General features: G+C 38.1%; 1 long non-coding RNA gene across 1 annotated transcript; it reads left to right on the forward strand.

The window, feature by feature from the left end:
- The first annotated feature begins 5,053 nt into the window (after window positions 1–5,053).
- On the forward strand, window positions 5,054–5,773 carry LOC114791103 (uncharacterized). Its single transcript, XR_003749908.1, has 3 exons — window positions 5,054–5,104; window positions 5,207–5,318; window positions 5,535–5,773. It is a non-coding gene; the product is annotated as an uncharacterized LOC114791103 (long non-coding RNA).
- The last annotated feature ends 883 nt before the right edge of the window (window positions 5,774–6,656 follow it).

Here is a 6,656-nt window from a genome sequence, read left to right on the forward strand (position 1 = left end):
TGAATACATTGAGATATTTGGTGATAATTTACAGACTTTGATACCTTACAATGGACCATATATGTTTACTGGATACACAAATACAGGATTTACAGTGAGCTGCACCTGTGGTTTGTTTTTCTTATTGATCTTGAGTTATGAATTATGAGGAAAGCAGTAGAATACCGAAGAGAAAACACAGTATTATGTGGAGTTTCTTAATGTCTTACCAGTGTGAAGAATGTGAGTTGGTATTTTTGGCAGGATCCTGCGAGGTGGCCTTCTGGTGACTGGTGGCTCCTTGGTCTTTTTCCGAGGGCGGCCCATCCTTCACCTGGAAAAATCTCTCTATGTGTCCTAAAAAACAAAAGTGAGCAGGTAATAAATTATGCTAACCTAAGTTATACTAAGCTAAGTTTTGCTACGCTAAATTATGCTAAGCTAATCTCTCAACCATAAGCTAAAATTAAGAAACTACAAAATAAATTAAGAGTTATCAAGTCTAAACAGAAACACTAACTAATAACAGTGCTAAAACAATAAAAGAAGTTAGCCTTTAAAAAGGCTTTGGTGTGAAAAGTAGAATTTTTTGTCTGAAGAAAGCAGGAGTAATAAAAATACAACTGGCTCCTTCAGTGTTGCCTAGCGACTGTATGTTGTAAACATATGTTCACATGGAACAGCACTGAGAAGCCAATCAGGAGCCACATATTTAAGCAGAAACATTTTCTCTATTCATATTTGCACCTTTGCATATTAGAACTGAAAATCTCTTTCTGGTCAAAATACATGTTTGATATATTTTTGAATAGCCAAATTATTTACATTTACTGTCCAAATAAATAAAATTTAGCAACATATAGCAACTGAATTGTATTTAGTTTAATTATTTTATTTTATTTTACTGTTTAATAATACTGCTAGAGGATGCATAGAGGTTCATTCTTGAAGAATATATTTTAAAATATATACTTTCAATGTTCATGAGAGGAAAAGCACAACTTCAAGCATTCCTAATTGCAACGATTTCTTATCTCCACTAGATGGCGGTAAAGATCTCACTCAATCATTTACAAGGTCTACTGATGTTTACTTAGACGTCAGTAGATTTATTTCTGTTTATTTAATATGGTGGCAACATTCACTCCTTTGAAACAATTGTGTCAAGCAAACATGTCTGGTGCCATCTTGTTTCTACTAGATGTGAAAGGCAGGTGGCACAGATATGAACTGGGTTGAAAGACACTGGGGTCCTAAGGATGTTAACGGAACGGCCTGATTTGGTAACAATGCTGTTCCCCTCACTGTTCTTGACACGCAGTTAAGATTTATGACATTTTGGTTGAGACCTTTGTCAGAATTATACGTTGTAATTAGCGTTTACAACTGTTTTATGCTTTTACTGCTGTTTTAGATTCAGTATATTCATTGTTATGTACTTTCAGTCTTAAGTCATTCATAAATTGAGTTTCAAAAGATTTTGTGTGTTTTTGTGCTGTATTAGAGTTGACTGTATTAGACAATATGCATTACTGAATTCCTGACATCCTATTTGTACTTCAGGCAGCCTAAAGGAATGTTAGTCTGGGAATAGGTACTCCAGTTGTTCTACTGTTGAGTTGTAAACTTCCTGTGCTTCACTCATAGAAACATCATGATTGGGCAGTCTTGCAAGCTCCTCTGGCGTAAGCTGCCGGGTTAACTGGACATCAGGGACTTCAATTCTGGCCACATCTGCCAAGTCTGGGCCATTGCACCATAAAGCTCATCAACCTAAAACTAAATTCTGCATCTCGATTCTGCATCATCACAGAGATGTTTCATGGTAAACACATCTAGCACATATGATAGATCACATTAGATTACATTAGCACAATCATTCTAAAGTCACAAGGACCTCTGGGTAGGGTCCCACAAACACACCCAAACACACCTTAATGAAAAATATATATTTGCTTGTGGCAAAAGTATGTGGGGAAAAGAATGCGGTTCTCTTCTTTTAGGATGTTTCAGGTTAACTGAATTCAGCTGGTATGGTGACTGGTTATTTTCGCATCTCAGGTAATGGAAGTTCCGTTCTTCTTGGAACCTGCTGAGATGAGTCTGAAGCAATGCTAAGAAAACCCAGCAATACCCTAAACTAAACAATACTAATACTTAGTGGTAGCAGCAATATTTGATTAATTCTTCCAGCTGAAAAAATATACAGCATGTACAAAAATAGCTGATTAGAGCTGACATTATCAGTGTAAAAAGATACTGTAAACTGATCGACCACTTTTGTTGTTTTCCATGTACTCTGCTAAAGCAAAAGATTTGCAATTTAGTCATTTGTTAATAAAGGTGTCACGGGTGGGGCTGGACATGGCAATGAATGAGGACACATTCGCACATTGAATTGCCATTTGCAAATTGAATTTCCTTTTGAATAAATATGTAGAAAATCCATGGCAAAACGGAATGCAATTGAGTGAATTGTTATTATATTTTTTATTAAAAAATTTGAAATGATCTAAAGATTACATCAGTTTACATGCACTAATTGAATATTGCATTGGCAATTGCCCATTGAACTTACATTTCAATAGTTGTGCTTAAAACCGTCCATATTAAACTGGTTTTCTGATCATGACAGTGAGTGTACTGCAGAAGGCAAAATGGTCTAATGTGGAACTGGCAAGGTGTACCTAATAAAATGGCCGGTGAGTGTATAATGTCACTAAATATAAATGTATATATTTTTAATAATATTCAATATTATTAATATAATATTATTCATATAATAGCAATATTCAAGCTGGGGATCGTCATCATACATCATAGTTATATATACATATTTCACACGTGAAAAGCAGTAGCGCCTGTATTTCTCTCTTGTGGGAGTTTACTCACAAATTTCCGAGGGCAGAACGAATATTGATTGGTTCAGAGAGAGAACCAATCAAATCGTAGAGGAGGCGGGTCTAACGAAAGTGATGGGGAAGGTGGGAGATTAAAAAATAAATGTCTCTGTGGCAGGATCCGTGAATGGATTTTTCACTGCGCTTAGTACAAAAGTAAGATTATTTAAAATGTATTTGATGTACAGGCTTTACTTTGAGAAATTGGTTTAAGGCTTTGAGCATTATTGTTTTGCTTAAAGCAGGTTAGCATTCACTTTGCATTAGCTATTAGCTAGCATTATTAGTAAACCAACCACGAAAATTCTGATGAAATGCTGATTGCATGTGATGCATGACTCATATTTGCCTATTTGTAACCAATTATGAAAATCAAAGTTTGCTGTAAAAACGGAGATATTATGTTTTTCATTTTGCCTGCAGCCATCACTTCAGGTCAGGTTTGGTATTTGAAATGGCTTTTTTGCTACATTATTATGATCTCTTATTAGTGGTGTAGGGTTTTGAAGGTCTGGGGAAGACTGTTTGTAGCAGTAGTTAATATTAGTAATGTAGGGCAAAGCTGTGCTGTCAGCATTATTACTGCTGGTGGTTCAGATTAGTTATACAGTAACGTTATTGCCCTCGAATAAAGAAGGTTAAAGATCCTGGGGTGACACACAATAGAAATGTTCTGTATGTTGCGCTATGAACAATGATAAATAACTGTACATAACAGAAGCATTAAGGGGCATACTTTTAAGAAGTGTGTGAGGTGATAATGGTTGATTTGGAGGGATGTCAGGAGATCAAAAGAAGGATAGCTTTGGGAACCAAGGTGATTTTCCTCCTCTGTGTTTTCCAGTCAGCAACATCGGAGTCTGCGTTTGAAGGGGAGCCTGACAGCGTTCTTTTGCCGGTTTGTGTGCTGCGTGCTGGTGGAATGGAACCAGCAGATGATTGAGAATGATACGACACTCTCTAGGAAGGAGTAGTAAAAAGTCCGTAAAATGTCTTTCCTGACTACAAAGGATATGAGCTGCCTGGTGACACTTTCTGAGAATCTCCTCTGTGTTGGAGGAGAACTTCAGCAGGGGATCGAAAATGATGCCCAAGTATTTATAATCCTCAACTAGCTCTACTGGCTTCCTGTGGATGGAGGTAACTGCTGCAGCCAGGTCCCCCTGCTTGGTGGTGAAGATCACCACCATTTCCTTGGTTTTACTGATGTCCAGTTCCAGACATGAGGTGTCACACCAGTCCAGAAACTCCTGCAGAAGCAGACCATGGTTGTGTGAGGGGCCTGACAGTCTGGAGGACTGTGTCCTTGGCGTCCTTCACCGGGTGTCTGTGCCTGCAGTCATCTGTATATAAGATGAGGAGCAGAGGAGAGAGCCGACCAGGTGGCGGTATAACAGATGGCGGTATAACAGAGGTCAGAGAGAGTTTTGTTAAGCAGTACTCTCTGTGATCTGTTGGTCTGAAAGTCCAATATACACAGGATTGTCTCGTTGTCCAGATGAAAGTTGGAGGAAAGTTTATTAGCCAGGATGTGGGGGTGCAGTGTGTTGAAAGCTGAGGACAAGTCAGCAAATAAGAGTCTTAGTGAAGAAATAGATTTATGTATACAAAGAAATTAGATCATTGATTTTCAGTTGTCAGATATAAATATATTTTTAATGTATTAATTATTTAAATTCTGGTTATTCATATATATGCACATATCAATACTGAAGACATGATCCTTACTAGAGCTTAATACTTGCAATGTCTGTTGCAAAAAGGTTCATTGTCCACTTTGTCCACCAACACTATTTAAACATGCACTACTTGTCCATCTTAAAAATTGAAGGTTATGTTTTATTACTTTTAACAGCAATGTACAATTAGATAACTAACTTTACCAACTTTTCCTGTTTCAACTGCTCAAAGGATCCAAAATATGCAGATGCAACCTCAAGTGCAGAACCCAGAGACGTTTCCCATGATATTAGAAGACAATGCTGTGAAGGGACAACATGGTAGACCGTATACGGTAGACTATAGACCAACTCCTGATGCTCTGCAGGCATCATGGAAGCGCTTACAAACTTGCCTGCTAATGTTTACTTTATTACAGTGTAATACAATTTAAATTTGGTACAATACATTAATGTTGATGTCCTGTGTTTCTTGTTGCCTGGAACAGGTCATCAGCCAGGAGAGAGACATCCGCGCCGGAGACAGAATACAGGAAGCAGCGAGAGGTCAGTACGCCACCCAACATCCCCAGACCAGGAAAGAGGTGCACTAGTCCGAATCTTGGACTCACCCAATCAGTTCCTCCACTCTTGTCTGTCCCCTTGCAGATCAGCGATATGTCATGCAGCAAAGTCCTCAGTTCAGGCTGCACTCTTTCCCTCCTCTCTTCTGCTATGTGGAGCAAAGTGAGGAAACTCGGGGTGCGCTGGCAGCAGTGGGGTCAGTGAAGATGGACTGCTGTTTAAATGGAGTAACCTTAAAGATGCAGTTTTTTTATTCTGGATGACATTAATCGTCCATTTCAATGTTTTTGTAAAATCTGGCGCATGGGAACGCACGCTCCTTGTTGCTGGTGGGAACGCAAAGGCGATGCAGCTAGACTGCTCTGCCCCGTCCATTTGAACGCACTTATTATAGGGAACCTGTTGTCCCCAGCATGCGGATTAACCTGAGGGAGGAAGATAAACGGCGCTTCTGACCCCAAGAAGAGCACAGCAGGAGGACCCGTCCCTGCTAGCCCTGTATGATTGAGCAAGATACGCCGTTAAGTACAAAAAACCATATACAGATACAGTACCCACCTTAAAGTATCACTGACAATTTGCTATATTGAAGGACTCAGGCTCCTGTATAAAATACAACTGGAAGACAGAAATGTTGCAGATTGATGAGCTCTGGAGCCCTTTTTAATAGTCATATCCAAAATTAAACAGAGGAAACAATTTTTTTTAACTTACTTGTGACTGTAGTTATTCATTCCAACTAATTACAGATGTTTTGGGACAGTTTTGAAAATATCACATCATATGTATATTCCCCATTTTTATGTTTATATTTTCCAATCAAAAGAACAACTTACAAAATAAACTGGCTAAACAAGAACAAAATGTATTGATTTGAAATTTGAAAAATAATAAAAGTAATACTAAAACGATATAAAATAACTATGTTAAATTCCAATAATCGCTGGGATAAATTAACTGTATCCACATTATTGTGTATCATGGCATTGCTTGAAGCAGTTTTTTTTTTGACGTGTGGCTCCTGGCACTTTCTGCAGTGTTTTCACCCTTTGATCACCTCGTCTTGCAGTATCTCATCGCCGCTTGGCAGAGAGGTGGGGGTAGAAAAAATATGAAGTAAAATGTATTCATTTATTAGCCAGCAATTTCGATTATATAACTAATTTGAAATAAACAATGCTGTACTCAGCAAATAAACAAAGAACATCACACAATTAGAGGGAGAAAACATAAAAAATATATAACTGAAAAATATATGAAAAATATCGTAAATAAATTATACAACAGAGAGTACATACCTTTCAGAAGAAGGGATCGGAAAATACCTCAACCTCTTCTGCACACAGGAGATCCTCTTCATCAGATGAAGATTGAACAGTACAAATAGCTGGACTGCTGTGTTGCACCAGAATATCCAGCACCTCCTCAGTCGTAAAAAACTTGCTTCTTTGCTGCGCCATCATAGTTTGGTCTTCTTTCAGAATCTACAGAAACAGCGACGCCTGTCTTGTGTTGTGGACTGTTTTGCCTGTAA

This window comes from Denticeps clupeoides, chromosome 5, assembly GCF_900700375.1.
Source record: "Denticeps clupeoides chromosome 5, fDenClu1.1, whole genome shotgun sequence".
NCBI lineage: Eukaryota > Metazoa > Chordata > Actinopteri > Clupeiformes > Denticipitidae > Denticeps > Denticeps clupeoides.